The sequence below is a fragment of the Triturus cristatus genome, chromosome 4_2 (assembly GCF_964204655.1).
Source record: "Triturus cristatus chromosome 4_2, aTriCri1.1, whole genome shotgun sequence".
In the NCBI taxonomy this organism is placed as follows: domain Eukaryota; kingdom Metazoa; phylum Chordata; class Amphibia; order Caudata; family Salamandridae; genus Triturus; species Triturus cristatus.
The window spans coordinates 505,432,821-505,447,576 of record NC_140586.1 but is presented as its reverse complement, the minus strand read 5'-3'; the positions used below and the strand labels follow the sequence as shown (position 1 = coordinate 505,447,576).

Here is a 14,756-nt window from a genome sequence, read left to right as displayed (position 1 = left end):
GCATGCTTCAGTGTGACAAACAACAGATGCCATTTATCATTAATAAAAACAGAGGCAAAAACAGAAGGCATAAAACTTTCAGTGTAATAACAGAATCATTGTATGGCTCCTATTGCATAACTTTTATACCGGTACTAACTAAACTCTGACACATCTTGAGGGCTGGTTGGTGCTAGCGAAATCTTTTTAAAAAGTAATAAATGAGAGATTTTTTTCCCAAGTATATCCGTGAATTGTTTCCCAAATGTAAGCACAGCCTGTGCCATATAACCTCTGTAAATAGTGAGACCACAAATGAGACCACAAAAGGAACAACTCTTTGCTTACTGACTGCTAATGGAGCCTGTGTTGGGTCCTATTGATCAATCGCTTTCAATACATCATTGGTTAAGATCTTTGTGTGTGGAGTGACCAACTGAGGATTAGATATAGGGGTTGATCCACACTTTTGCTACATCATAAATAAATTCCAGACTGCTGTTACAGGACTCTCTGAGAGCCTGTCAGCCTGTCAGCCTGAGAGCCTAAGGAACTGGCTCTAGCACAGTTTTGGGAGGGTAGGGTGTGGGAGGGTAGTAGGGTTTGGCTCAAGGTGGCCAGGGATTGTTTTTTACATTTGACCATTTGGGACAGGAGGGAGAGGACATGTCATGCATGGCTCCCCCATTACTTCTGTGCTTCTGCAAATTAGTCGAAAGCAGGAGCACATGAGTTTGGGGGCCATACATAACATAAGATGGGTATAACGTGAATAGCAGGATGACACTCAGAACCCCCCCGGTAAAAAACATCCCAGGTATTCGATGTTATACTCTATAATTCTATGTGTATATTCACAAATGGCCCCTCTAAAATGTTAGTATCAAGTGTGAAAAAACAGATCTCTTTGGTAACTAGGCACAAATCAGAGATGTATGACTCTTTTGTATTATCCACTGTGCATGTATGGGGAGATGGACTGCATGTGCAAGGAAAACGGCTCACTGAAATAAGATCTCACTGCTGAACATATATTGGGATGTACGTGTTGAAGGTTTCAATTCCAGTGTGTCTGACACTCCATTCATGATTTGAAGGCTGTACAAGTAATATTGACAGTTATTTACAGTGCTTTAAAATAAAAATTAATAATGAATGTATCCTTTAATTGACTTGTTCAGTAAAATCTATGTTTGTGTGTTTCTTTATTGCTGAGTAATGTGTTGAAATCCAGAGTAAGTGTTTATTTGTGAAGATGTGAGGTTCACATGCACACTGATGCATAGAGATGTACATACTTGTGTCTCAGGACTCCTTGTCTTTACTAATTGAATTGGCATCTGCAAAACTTCAGAAGCAAACTGGTATTGAAGACCCCCACGGTTCTGCAGTTCAGACTGAGGAGAGTTAACTCGATTGCTTTTAGTTTCCACAAAAGTGAGCACTTGCCTGAAAAAAAGATAAACAGAAAATGTATGTATTCCCCATTTGCGTTGTCAAGGCCTAGAGCTTGCATAAGGAGGTCACGTAGGGAGAAGTTCTACAGTGCCACCTATTAGTTTGCCAAATTGCAGATGACCTAAGAAATGGCCATTTTCAAGTCTGCTATTTCCCTTCGAGTGCTGAATGCTTTGGGTGGTTCACTATGAAAGTTAGATAGTCAAACCCCATTCTCACCTCATTATGCCTTGGATCATTTTAGAATTGTTTGCTGATCATCTGAATTATACACTATTGTATAACCAGTCTACGTGGTAGCATTTAGGAACCACGCTAATTCCATTGCTCTTGATGTGTGTGTTGGCAAGCAGCAAATGACATTGCACAATAATTAGAGTATTGCAAGTCCTCACAGCTCCTAAAAGCTACTGCCTTAATATGATCATGTCTTAGGTACAAGTTAACAAATGAAAGCATCTATAAATATATGTTGTTTCAATATTCAAAACAGAAGGTAATAAAGATGGCAGTGTCAGTTGTCCTTTCACTTATAAGCAGAAAAAGAAGCATTTTCCACATTATTTGTTTTATTATGGAGACAAAACTGCATCTAAGAGAAGGACAGTGAGTAGCTGACTCTCAAATGGGAAAGACTTAAACTGCAAACTATTCATTGAATACTTTGTATTTAATGTATAAACGTTTCAGTCTTTCTATTACTAGGAACATGTCTTTGCTGGTTTAGTAGCAAATCACATTATTATGCAAGTTATTTTTAAAATATAGAGCAGCTGTTTAACTGAAAAATACATTCTCTAAATTAAGTTGAAATTGCTAAATTCATCATTAACACTGCTATGAACATTTGGGCACAGGATATCTACTTTCATGATGGTCTTGTACAGAACAGCACACAATGAGACTGATGATTATATGAAATACACACACCTGGCTTCCATTACAGCTGCACCATACAGTTCATAGAATGGGGAAAACTGATACACCTGCCGCGCAGTTACTTCAGTGATTAGAGCACCACCATCTCTGGGCTTCATCTTATAAGTAAATGTTGCAGCCCTTCTTAAATTCCTTACAACCTGTGGTAAAAAGCACACACAGTTATCATGAAGAGTAAGAGCCTTAGGAGTAAGTACTGATTTAAGTACAGTATATGTGACATAATCAAACCTTCTGACAAGAAGAGCATTTCTCCACATAGGCCATGCCGATGTTCTTCTCCACTTTTTCCAGGCAGTTGTTCAGGTCCATGGATTTCACAACAATGATTCTATCAGTTCTCTTGTCTTCTTGGATAACGTACCTTGTGTGGCAGACCCCGGTGACTCCAGACTATGGAAATAAGCAGAGAAAGTGAAAATTGATGGGCTACATTCTGGGTATTGGTTTGTCCTATAGCAACATACTCAGAGATAGTGAGATTACATTTTTCTGCCGCAAGTGGTCCATCATGTGATTAAACCTATTGATCCTCAGGCCATGAAACAATAAAGAGTGTTCTTATGATTGACTACCAGCTGGATGTACTTAGATAGATCTCTATAAGTCATATTACTAAGATATAAGGGAGGACACCATGTCTCTGTCAGACGTGTGAGTGCTCCAAATATGTGTGATTACATGACACCCATTCTCTGAAGTCTGCACTGGTTACCACTGGATGCAAGGTATAAATGAAAAATCAACTGGCAAGAGGTGACCTATGGCCTAAAGGCTAGACTTTGGAACTGAAGAACCAGGTTCAAATCCCAGGGTCAGCTCAACATTATGTGATTCTTGGCAAATTGCTTAATCTTAAAAATGTGTAATGTCTGGCTCTCATGAAAAGTTCTCTGATGCCCTTGGACCACGTTTGAGCTATTTAAAAAAACCTCTAATTTTTACATTGAAAAAGGATAGCAAAGCCAGCATGACTGTTGCTCAAACTCTGGAGTCTATGTATATCCAGGTCAACCCAAGTCATGCATTTTGGAGATTAGAAACACCTAATAATATGAAGCCCAAAACCCAAAAATAGTTTTGCACCTTTTTCTGTGTCTGCAGGATGCCAAGTTCCCGCTGGTTTTCTGCTGGAAGTTAATATTCTCTGGTGCATTAATCCTACTGGTTCCATCAAAGAAAAAAAAAAAAAGACTACGAAACCTGGAACACACTAGGTTAGGAAATAGAAGTCTGGATTCAGAGCATGTTCTGCCAATGTGGAATAAGAGGGGAACAACACTTTAGGACGGTCTTTGCGGATGTCCCAATGAATCAATGACCACACACCACTGAATGCATGAACTCAATTGTATGGAAACAATGTGAAAGAAATCCAGTACATTGCTCAACAGGTGCCTATGGACAATAGTCTGGGTGGAGAGACTGAATGTTATGGGGGCGTGTAAAATTGTACGAAGCTATTGTCTATGATTTTGGAAGGACACAGGATTTAGTGAAACTAATTGAATTTACAAGGCCCTCTCTACTTCAAATGGTGATGTACCTCTCAGATCCCACTTCCCTAAGCTGATGGTATTTTTTTATCTGTGAGGCAGGCAACCTATGGAAAACTTTAAGTTACTATTACAGAATTTTGCAGAGTGCTCCATTAATGTGGGCAAGTCATTTAAATATGTATGTAAGAAAGTATTTTCATATGCAGTTACTAAAGGATTGCAATGTTTTGTTTACAATTGTTTTCAAATTATTTGAAACCAACCTCTTGCAAGTCATAGACATTTTGTGTTTTCTTGATGGTGACCTGCAGCAAGTTCACGATCCCTCTGTAAATGTTTAGTATAGTTTCAGAAACACCATCAGGGGCGAACATGTTTCCAACACGTCCATTGCTGTACTCAAACTTTACAGGTCTGCTGAGTTAAGCAGCAAGAGCCTGGGTCAGCTTTGAGGAGCGAGTGAAAGGATCCTTGGGCCAGATACCATTGTACTCTTTGATTTCAGGAGATGTGATCTAGAAAATAAAATAGGTATATTTAGGAAATGTGTAATGAATTACTATGTATTGTGAAGACAATATAAATGGAAAGTTAGGTGCCTTGTGGAACCTGCAGAAGTTTGATGTTCCACAAATTATAAATATGCACTCGCCTATGTATAACACTGTGATCTTCTGTTTGTGATACTAGAGCCATTGATAGGTTTATTCTGAGCACACGTGTATATCATAACTTTATAAAAAATATTATGCAGAAACATAATTTCTTCAGGATTATACTTTTAAGATCAAATCAAGCTTGCGATTATCCTTTTGTAAACAATGTCTTTCAGGGTATTGCATCCTAGGCCTTGTGTCTCAAATCACAAGTGTAATTCATGTACCTAACTAACAATTAGCGCTACTTTATAATTATAATTTTTGTACAGCACTTCTGCTACAATTCAAATGTTCTATGGAAGTAGAAAGGCCAATATCCTGTCCATCAGCATGCAGAATTAGGTTTTAAAGTCATTCAAGGCAACAACGCAGACAATATAGAATTATAGCTGGATGGCTGTAAGTAACTATGATGGTTTTATCCAAGGGCTTCTGAAGGAAATCAAACAAGAAAATAGAGCAAAACCTGAGTAGTTTACTATATCATTCAGAATCAAAGGTGAAACGCGTCCCCTTAATAGTCAATTACCTGGCTACAATGTTAAGTTATGCATGCTGCGAATACTAATGAAGTGGATAAATTGAATACACAAGCAATTGGAAATAAATTTTTATTATCAATGGATGAGGTCCACACCACTTTTTTTCTAAATCTCCCAAAAAATTTTAAAAAGCCCCTAGTGGGTGAGAAATCCAATAAGGACAAACAACTCATGGCGGGATGGTTCAACAAATCTTGCAGAGCAGCTCGCCAGAGTTTAAGTTTGGCCCTTAGATCAAAAAATATGGATAGTGTGAGATCTGCTAGAAAGCTATATAAGTATACACGGCTAACGGCAAAGAAGGAATGGGACGAGGATCATTGGCAGGATCTGAAAACAGCTTGCCTGTCCAAGGACCAAAAGAAGTTTTGGGCGATAGTAAAGTGGGACAGAGGCGGGGTTGCACCATCTCCCCAAAATAATGTGGCAATAAACCAATGGGTTGATTTTTTCAAACCACAATATGCTTCAGTCTCGCAAGAAGGTGAGCACTCACCCCCTCCGGCCATTTATTTTCAAACGCAGGTGTTCACGATCAAAGATGTAAATCTAACATTAGATTGTATAACCAGGGGCCGTGCCCCCGGGATGGACGGAATACCTGCTGACGTATTTTTATCTGATAGATCGTCCTGGTGTCAGTATTTCCAATACCTAGCAAATTCCATAGCTATGGGGGCGCCCGTACCCCCCTCATGGAAAGGGGCTGAAATAATCCCAGTTTTTAAGAAAGGGGACAAATCATTACCCAGTAACTATAGACCTATCAGTCTCATAGATTCTGCCCAGAAACTGATAGGTCGACTAGTACAAAATAGATTACATACCTGGATTGAAGAAAATAACATTCTGTCCCCTTTTCAGGCTGGGTTTAGACCATGTACTAGTTCGGTTGATCAGGTATTTTATTTTCTAGCACTCTATTGGAGGAATGTAAAGCTAACTAATGGGACCCTTTATGCGGTTTTTATAGATTTAAAATCCGCATTTGATTTGGTGCCTCGCTCCAAATTATGGAGGGTTCTCGACGAAGCAGGGATAGCTCCAGAATTGCTAACATTACTCGTCCGCTTGCATGAGAACAATTATGCACGAATTAGGTGGGGAACGCAGGGGGAGGTTACTGACACATTCCCTGTAGAGCGTGGCGTTCGGCAGGGATGTGTCTTGGCACCCACGTTGTTCTCCCTGTTTATTAATGGCATTGTAGAATATCTGAGCCGTTCGCCCACAGATGCTCCCGTATTGGCTGGAACCCGCGTGCCTGTCCTCATGTTCGCGGACGATACACTGATAGTCTCACGGACACCTAGTGGCCTGCAGAAGGCGCTAAATGCATTCGGTGAATTTTGTCAAGAACGTGGTCTTGAAATAAACACCTCCAAAACAAAGTTTATGTGCTTAAATAAGAGGAAAAATTTTAGAGGTGTCATTAAATTCAACGACACCCCGTTGGAACAAGTAGAGGCATTCACATATTTAGGGATATCCCTCCAGAACAATCTGAAGTGGACAAACCATATTGATATGGCTGCCCTAAAATTTCATCAGTTAGCGGGAGCAATTGTTTCAAAATATAAATCATCCCTGACTAAACCTATCACTCCAGCCTTAGAGATTTATAATATGAAGGCTATTAGTGCTGTATTATATGGTTCAGAATTATGGGGCTTTGGCAACCTGAAACAACTAAGTCTAGCTGAAAATAAGTTTTTACGTTGCTTAACGGGAGTTCCCCGAAGTACCCCAATGATTCCATTAGCCTATGATCTTGGTAGGAAAAGAGTCGAGGATTTGGCACGATTGCGCCCACTCCTTTATTGGCGACGTATCATGGTCACACCGGAACTGGCCCACTATGCTACCGCCCTAAAAGACATTATTAGGGCTGACCAATTTCATTCTATAGCATGGCTTAAAGAAATCAGAGACTTATTAATAAAATTCGACCTGGGGCATCTATGGAATGATTCAAATGGGTTAAAATTTCCTCCTAAGTCTGCACTCAAAAAAATGTACTGGGACATGATTATAACATCTGCTTTTATCACTGGCCAGAATACCAATCTAACAGGACGATACCTCGACATCAAATGTATTCCATCTTGTGAGGCTTTTAGGGATTACATAGAGAGGCCTTTTGATAGAAAACTGTATTTTCAGTTTCGAATTGGGTCTCTCCCTGTTAAAGCATTTACTCAAAATTGGTCACCCAACCATGATAATTGTTGTCCTCACTGTCGAGATTTGATTGAAGATGCTGGTCATTTATTATTTGTTTGTCCATTGTATGTTATTCCACGTCGTAGATGGATAAAACCAGTATGTTTAAATTTGGGAACACGTAGATACAAGGATGCCCTGAGGATACTCGAATCTGATTGCACTCCATACTTGGTTATTGCTGTAGCAAAATTCTTGGGGTGGGCCTGGGTAATACGTTCAAGCACCCTAAAAATGCTAGAAGATGGATAATGAAAATCTGACACCAAGGACATTGTTCTATTTTTATCATAAAGGCTTGTTTTTAATTGATGGTATCAATTCATCGGAACTTTTCGCCAGCATTATGGTTTAATGTATTTTTAAAGATTGTACCTTGTTTTTAAATATAGTATTTATATTTATTGTTAGGATGTAAATATGCTTTTATGACAATGCTGTCGAATAAAGCTTTGAATTTGATTTGCATGCTGCGAATATCTCATCCCCTGTTTAGATCATAGATCAGTGGGTGAGGAGTCATGGAAAAGGTATGCACAACATGGCTTTAGCTGCCTCATCCCCCTGTCCCCATGTTATATGTACATAATTAATACCTATATCTGATCCCCTGCCATTCATTCCTAAACTCTTCTGCTATCTTTCCCCACTGCCACGTTTCCGCTCCCAAATATAAAAAAATTAAACACTAGTGCCCTGCTATGTATTACCATAACCCTCTTTTGGTTGTCCCTCTCACCTTCACCCAACTACAAAAAATATACTACCTGGTGTTCTGCAACCCTGTTCCACAACCATTTCTGCCTTCCCCACCGTCACTTGAAGCTGTGCTTTGGAGTGGGTACACTGCCAGCAGTGGTTCTGTGATAGACACATTAGCATGGCTTATAACCCCATGCCAGCTGTGGGATGCTGCAGACCTGTGGCTGAGAGCAAATTTGTTCCCTGGGGAGCAACAGAGCATGACCCATGTTCACCACCTTCCTCAGGTTTGTGGAAATCCAACAGAAGTTGAATAAGTCTCGACAGGTAGAGGAGCATTATGTGCCCTTCTGCTACTTCAATATATCTCTGGTGACCTGGGTGAGGTGGAGGAACACCAGGAAAACAAGCACTATCACTGGTGACATAGCAGAGCAAAAACGTATCATAGCAGTCAAAAACTGGATTTTGAATTTAGTATATAGAATATCCACTGTATAAATAGACTATTTCCATCGGAAACATCTCTTTCCTTTGCTAAACACCTTACTTGCCAATGATCGTGATTGATTGATAGTATGTTAAAACTAGGTCATTACCAACTTTTGCTCTGCTTAAAAAGATCTCAGAGAGTTATCTTTATTATTGCTTTGTGACCAATATGTTACTTTTATGTTAGTATTTATACTTGTATTTGGCCATGGATCCAGTAGGCCGTTTTATCGTTAGTAAAGATATACTGTTGGAACAAGTCAATTTTACAATATACAAGATTAAAACTAATTTTAGCATATCCAATTGCTATTAACTGAGAAATGATTCAACTGTTAACATTGACTATATCTACACATTAGTTTTACTTTTATCGCTTACACTGTGATTGTAGGAGAGTCTCCTCCCACTGCACCCCCTGTGCCACGTCATCACTGTGCCCTTCACACTGTGCTCATTCCTACCTTGAGGAGATAGGCCTTCTGTGCGAATCCACTGATCTCCACCTTGCAGTTCAGTTTTATTCCAGATCTGGCCAGGCCAGCCTCCGGTAATCCATTCAGGATAATGGCCTCGTACTGGAACACATAGGTCTTACTTTCACTGAAGACGGGTTCTGGAAGAAGACACAGAGATGAGAGCTTAGGTGGCCACTTCACCTGGCATTAATCAACATAATAAGCTGCAGTGAGGTGAAACAAGTGAACACACCACTTATAACCAAAGAAAACATACATACCATAGTTGTACTGCTCACTGCCTGTGGGGAGGAATATCAAACAGAAAGGTAAGAAACCGCTTAGACCCATATTCATAAAAGATCAACTCTATTTTAAAACACTTTACAATATATGAATAAGGATTAACTTCCTTGACCCTCTACCTCCTTTGCCATAAGTGTTCTAAAATAAATCTAACTGTACTAATACCCTCTGAAAACATCAAAAAATAAAATTAAGAATCAGAAATATTTTCTAGCCTGCCCCAAATCTTCACAATGAAAGGAGCAGAAGACGATCTTACCCACAAGGCCGAGCAGGAAGGCTAGGATGATTCCCCTCATGGTGGCGGTGAATGGAGGTGACCAGGGGCGCAGCTGCTTTTATAGCAGAAAAAGGGCAGTGTGTGGCTACCTACCAGTTTATCTTGGCAGACGGATCAATTTTTTTATCAAGCTTGGCAAACATTTGCTTTCATTCACTATGACATCAAGGTTTAGCCAAAAATCGGCATGTCGAAATAATTGAAATAATTGTTAGTTTGCACAAGAAGGGACAAACTAAAATAGATTAAATTTGTTTTTGCAAAGATTTGTAAAATGTAGTTGATACACAATGATGAAAGAAATGCATATGTGGTTATGCTGATGGTATTCACTTGAGGTTTTTGGCAGGCCCTCCTGTACACCTATAAAAGGTTGTGATAACCTGGCTCTGGTCGTTCTGACTCGGCCAGACAAGTGTCATCTAAATGATAGTGAATCTAAAGCATTGTGTAAACGACATGACGGCATCGGAGTAGACAGTATTCCCTAAACATATTTTATTTGACACTTTTATAGAATTTTGTGAAAGCATTGACGTTTTTGAGAAAATGTATTTGTGTTTTTAAAAAATAGATATGTGTAGATTATTGCTGCATGCTCTTGAATCTGTAACATTGCTATCGTAATAATGCATTATTGTTCAATTGTGGTGCGACAATACCTGCTGCAACAGTAGGAAAGCCACTGCCTTACCACATCAACAAGTGTCATTTAAACAATTAACATTAACAGCCTTTATATGTTAAGGAGATAGCCATGTCAGTACATTTCTTTAATACTCTGTTTGAGTTCAGAATAGGAGGGCAGTATTCAATCAGCATGCTGGCACACATTTTACACAACAAAATTCACTTGCTATAAACTGTTTTCAACAAATTGCAATCTGCATTTTACTGTGCCTTTTCCACAATACATCATCTAAATGTATTCTACATATCTGCAAAAAGAAATTCTCTTGCATATAAGAGTGCAAGTTCCAAAACTTTGCAAGGAAAGTAGATTGAGGGAGACTGTGTCCGCATGTATGAGAGGTATTACCAGAGATTTAAAAAAAACCTTTGCAGAACTGTGCAAATCGTATCAGAGTTCCCTGGACTTGCAATTGAATTATTTCTTTAACTTAATTTCTCTATGAAGTCACATAATTCCTCTGCAACCCGAAATAGGCATAGTCTCACTCCCACAAATTACCTCTAATTAGAAAAAATACCCATGCTTGGTAATACCAAGAAAGTACAAGTAATATTAAACCACTATATATGAGCAACAGATGAAAAATGCTGTTGAGCTAAAAGTTTCTTTTAGAAATATGTTCCTGTTAATGTGAGTCCCTGAGACTATCCCTACAATTCCCAGCAAATAGCAGCAAGCACTGCATTACCAAGCCTTCAAATACAATACAGAAAAACCAGATATATTACAGAAATTCTGCTAAGAGAGCAATCAGCAACAGAAGCAAGTATGTACATAAAGATGTATGCCCTAGCTGGGGATCAATAGAATGCTGAATAGCGAGTAGAGGCCAGGAATATGTTTGAAGACTGCTCACATTAAGACAGGAAGGTTCATATCATGTAGCGTAATTATCCTCTTTTAAGTGATGCCTCGTTAATTTGTTTCTGAATTGCAAGAAGGCAGAGATCGTAAACATTAGAGAGTGTTCTTGATTCAAACATGTGCCCTGTAGGACAGCAATCCACGTCCCCCCCCCTGTATCAGCGCCCAGTCTCAGGAAAAGATTTTCATCCCGGAGGATTCCCTAAAGGGTGTGTTGTTATTTTGTGTTTTTCAAGTTGCACTGCAGGTAAAGACCTGGTCACAGCTACCACACACACCCTTTAAACAAAGCCTCCCACCTCACACTTCAGAGGAAGGTTGTACTATCCTGCCTCAAGGTTCAAGTCTCGGCAGGGACGCTAAACGTCCTGTGATTAAGGGCATATGTACAAGCCCCATTGCCATCACAACATCACTTTCAGTGACGTTGTGGTGGCGATAGGGTCCTCGCCTCATTTATAAGTCAGTTATAAGTCAGCGTTAAGCCACTTAACAAGGCTTAGCGCTGTCTTGTAAATAAGGCACGCTATACTTAGCATGAAAGGGGTGGGTGTTACGGTGGGCGTTCCACCGCAACACCCATTGATTTTGTCGCTGACACTATTTACAAGGGCAGCGTAAACACGAGACAGCGCCAAAATTATTACCCGGAAATACCTGGTCTTAAGTTGGCGAAACGAGGAGAAATGCTTTCATTTCTCCTCATTTTTGCTTTTTGCAGCACACATGGAAAGCAAAACGCCTTAGATTGTTTATGTGTAGGGAGACGACCCTTCCTGCACATAAACAATCCATTAAAAAAATGACATTTTGTAACTTCCATGAGTGCTGCACTAAGCAGCACACATAGTGCAGCACATATAGAAGCGACAAAATCGCATTTTAGGATTGTTAATGTGCAGGAAAGAACACATTCTTAAACATAAACAATCCTCCCCTGCACGCAGACACCCTTGCACTATGGTGCCAGAGTGCCTGCATTGGCGTTACACTAAGTGTAGCGCCAGAGCAGGGGAAATGCAGGGCTGCACCATATCTTTGTAAATATAGTGCAGGCTTGCGTTTCTGAAGTGGCAGAGTGAGGCGTTAAGCCATTATGGCTAACACTTCACTCCGCCACTTCCTTGTATGAATGTGTCTGTCTGACACGTACCGGAGGCCGACGCTTCTCTGTAAAAGCGTCCACTGGATGGAACTCCCTCCCACGTTCCCTCAGACTGGAACCCAGTTATCTGATTTTCAGAAAAAAACTTAAAACCCTTCTATTTCTTAAATAAAGCCCTCTCTCCTTCTCCCTCTCATCTGGATAACAAATTTTCATAGCGCGGGGATGCCCTCGGGTCACCAGGCGCTTTACAAGTCGCTAAATAAATAAATAAATAAATTAGTGTTCATGTAAAGCGCTCTGATACCTTCAGGGTCGATTTCAAGCTATATAACTGACCCCCTCCCCTAACCTCCCCCCCCCCCAAAAAAAATACAAAGGATGGTACTTTTTCAACTCAAGCACTTACATGGAGCTTTGTGACGTCAATAAAAACAAGAGGCTTTGTAGGATGCTAGCGGCACAAGCCACGTGCTGGAATGATTTCATGTTCATTTTATTTCTATAGTGCATACACCAAAGTGCTATAATCAGTAATAAAGCATAACAGTACATAAAAAAAGAATGAGATAATGTGCAGAAAAAGGCAACTCAGCTGTGCAGAAGGGAAGTAAAAACTGTCAGAGAATGCTTCAAGGAAGATGAGATTTTTGAGAGGACCAGGTGTTCAAAGCACGGACGGACTGGTGATTCAGGGCACCGGGCAATCCCCGGGTAGGCTGGAAGGGGTGGGGGCCAGTTTCTTCACAGGGGACCTTTTTTGTTACTTGGGCCGATTTTTTTTAAGTCGGCACCCAGCAACAAAATCAGAAGGCCGTCTTGCCAGGCCTGCGTCTGACTCCATGACAGAGAAACAGAGTCAGTCTCTTCTCTGCACAGGGCACTCTGACCTCTGCTCTTCGGAGCAAAAACACAACTGCCATTGGTGAGGTTATCTCATCTCACGAATGGCAGTGGTGCTTTTTACCCGCACAGACAGAGGGGCAGTTGTTGGGTTGAATTTAGTAGTGCATGTGCGTCACAGACACGCTACTAAATTCAACCCAAGTTACCATACCCAGTTACTGCACTGTGCATGTGCACTGCACAGGGACAGGGTGCGCACAGGCCACACCTGCGTACACTTTTGCCACCACATCGCCACCACCACTCGTGACCAGGCACTTAGGCACCTGATCTGCCTTAATGTAGGCAGTGACTTAGGAGGGGGTGCAGATCATTCACTGGTCTGACTCATGCGTCGTGCAGTGCGACGTGCAAATCTGACCAATGATCTGTGCCCCCTCCCCAAATTCGCCTGCCTGCGCTGCAGAGAAGTAAGTTCCTCGGGCCTCCGGCTGGTTCACTTCATATACAACTGGCAAGTTAAGGTAATTCAAAAAAGTCCCCTTAATAGAAGGTCTGTAAGAGCCAAAGAATTTCATGCATTGAACGTGTGTTTGCTATTTGCACAATGACCCTTTTAAAGGTTAAAATGGAAAAATACATGTTAAATATGCGATATTTGGCTTACTGCCGCTTTATAATGATTTCGCTACTTTTTGGAGCTATTGCCGCAGTGCAAATGTAGAAAATAGCTTTTGTTTACACGAAAACATTCCCTTTCTCACAAGCAAGGTGAGTGTACTAACATTACAGATGTAAACGCAGAACAATACAATAAAACATTGTTTCTGAATGTTATTTGTAATTTAAAGCTGCATTTTCAGTATCATCACCATTTTCTGGGTTTCTAACTCAATTACCTGGCTCTGGTACTACAGCAAGAGATCCAACCAACTGTAAATGAGGCTTAAAGGCCAAATATTTTTGTCAGGGAACTAGTTCGCCAGCACACCAGATGGTGTTTTGGGAGACAAGTGTGGGACGGGTACACAGGGCCAGGGTATATGATTAAGCATGTCTACAAAGCAAAATAGGGGTCTCAAATGCAGGCTGGGTAACATGCACATTTAATGGTGCACTGTGGTGAAACAGCCTCACTATCAGTGAAACATGAGTGTTAGTGGCACTTTAGGGAGTGCTCCTATTTTGGGCATCCTGGTCTTTGACACACAGACGCGTGAGTCTTCTCTCTGTCCAGTCTGTGCTCAGAACCTGTGCTGCTTTGTGACAGCAACTCCGGGACTGACGCGGGATGGGCGTGCACGTGCAGGATGACAAGGGGTAAGCTGAACAGCTGAAGCTAGCTCTCTAGGTTAATGCACCTTCTGTGGAGATCTGTATCTAGTCTGCAGGTCACAGGTTTTGTCCCAGCAGGATTGCTTAATGGTTCATCCAGGGTTGAAAAGATGATTGACATTGCATTCGCGTAATAGGCACATCCATTATTATTATTATTTTTTTTAAAGAATATACTTTATTTGATTAAAAATATAACCGTAAAAGCAGGACATACATACTACACATATACAAAATAGGTAATTAAAATGACCAATTATATTATATACAAATACGGGTTTTAAAACTAAGTAGCAGCAAAATATTCTTTTAAAAATTGATAATATAACAAAGAAATGAGTGTCACTGTCAAAATCTGAGAAGAAGGCCCAGAGT

At 40.5% G+C, this 14,756-nt stretch overlaps 1 pseudogene across 1 annotated transcript in view; it reads right to left on the bottom strand.

Moving 5' to 3' along the window:
• LOC146834623 (vitellogenin-A2-like) overlaps window positions 1-9,602 on the bottom strand; it is a 48,900-nt pseudogene extending 39,298 nt beyond the window's left edge. Inside the window, exons 1-7 of the transcript XR_014960645.1 lie at window positions 9,517-9,602; window positions 9,233-9,253; window positions 8,958-9,109; window positions 4,139-4,390; window positions 2,608-2,769; window positions 2,368-2,516; window positions 1,278-1,428 (exon numbers count right to left, since the gene is read on the bottom strand). The product of XR_014960645.1 is annotated as a vitellogenin-A2-like (transcript). The remainder of the gene's footprint in view (window positions 1-1,277; window positions 1,429-2,367; window positions 2,517-2,607; window positions 2,770-4,138; window positions 4,391-8,957; window positions 9,110-9,232; window positions 9,254-9,516) is intronic.
• Window positions 9,603-14,756: the final 5,154 nt, after the last annotated feature.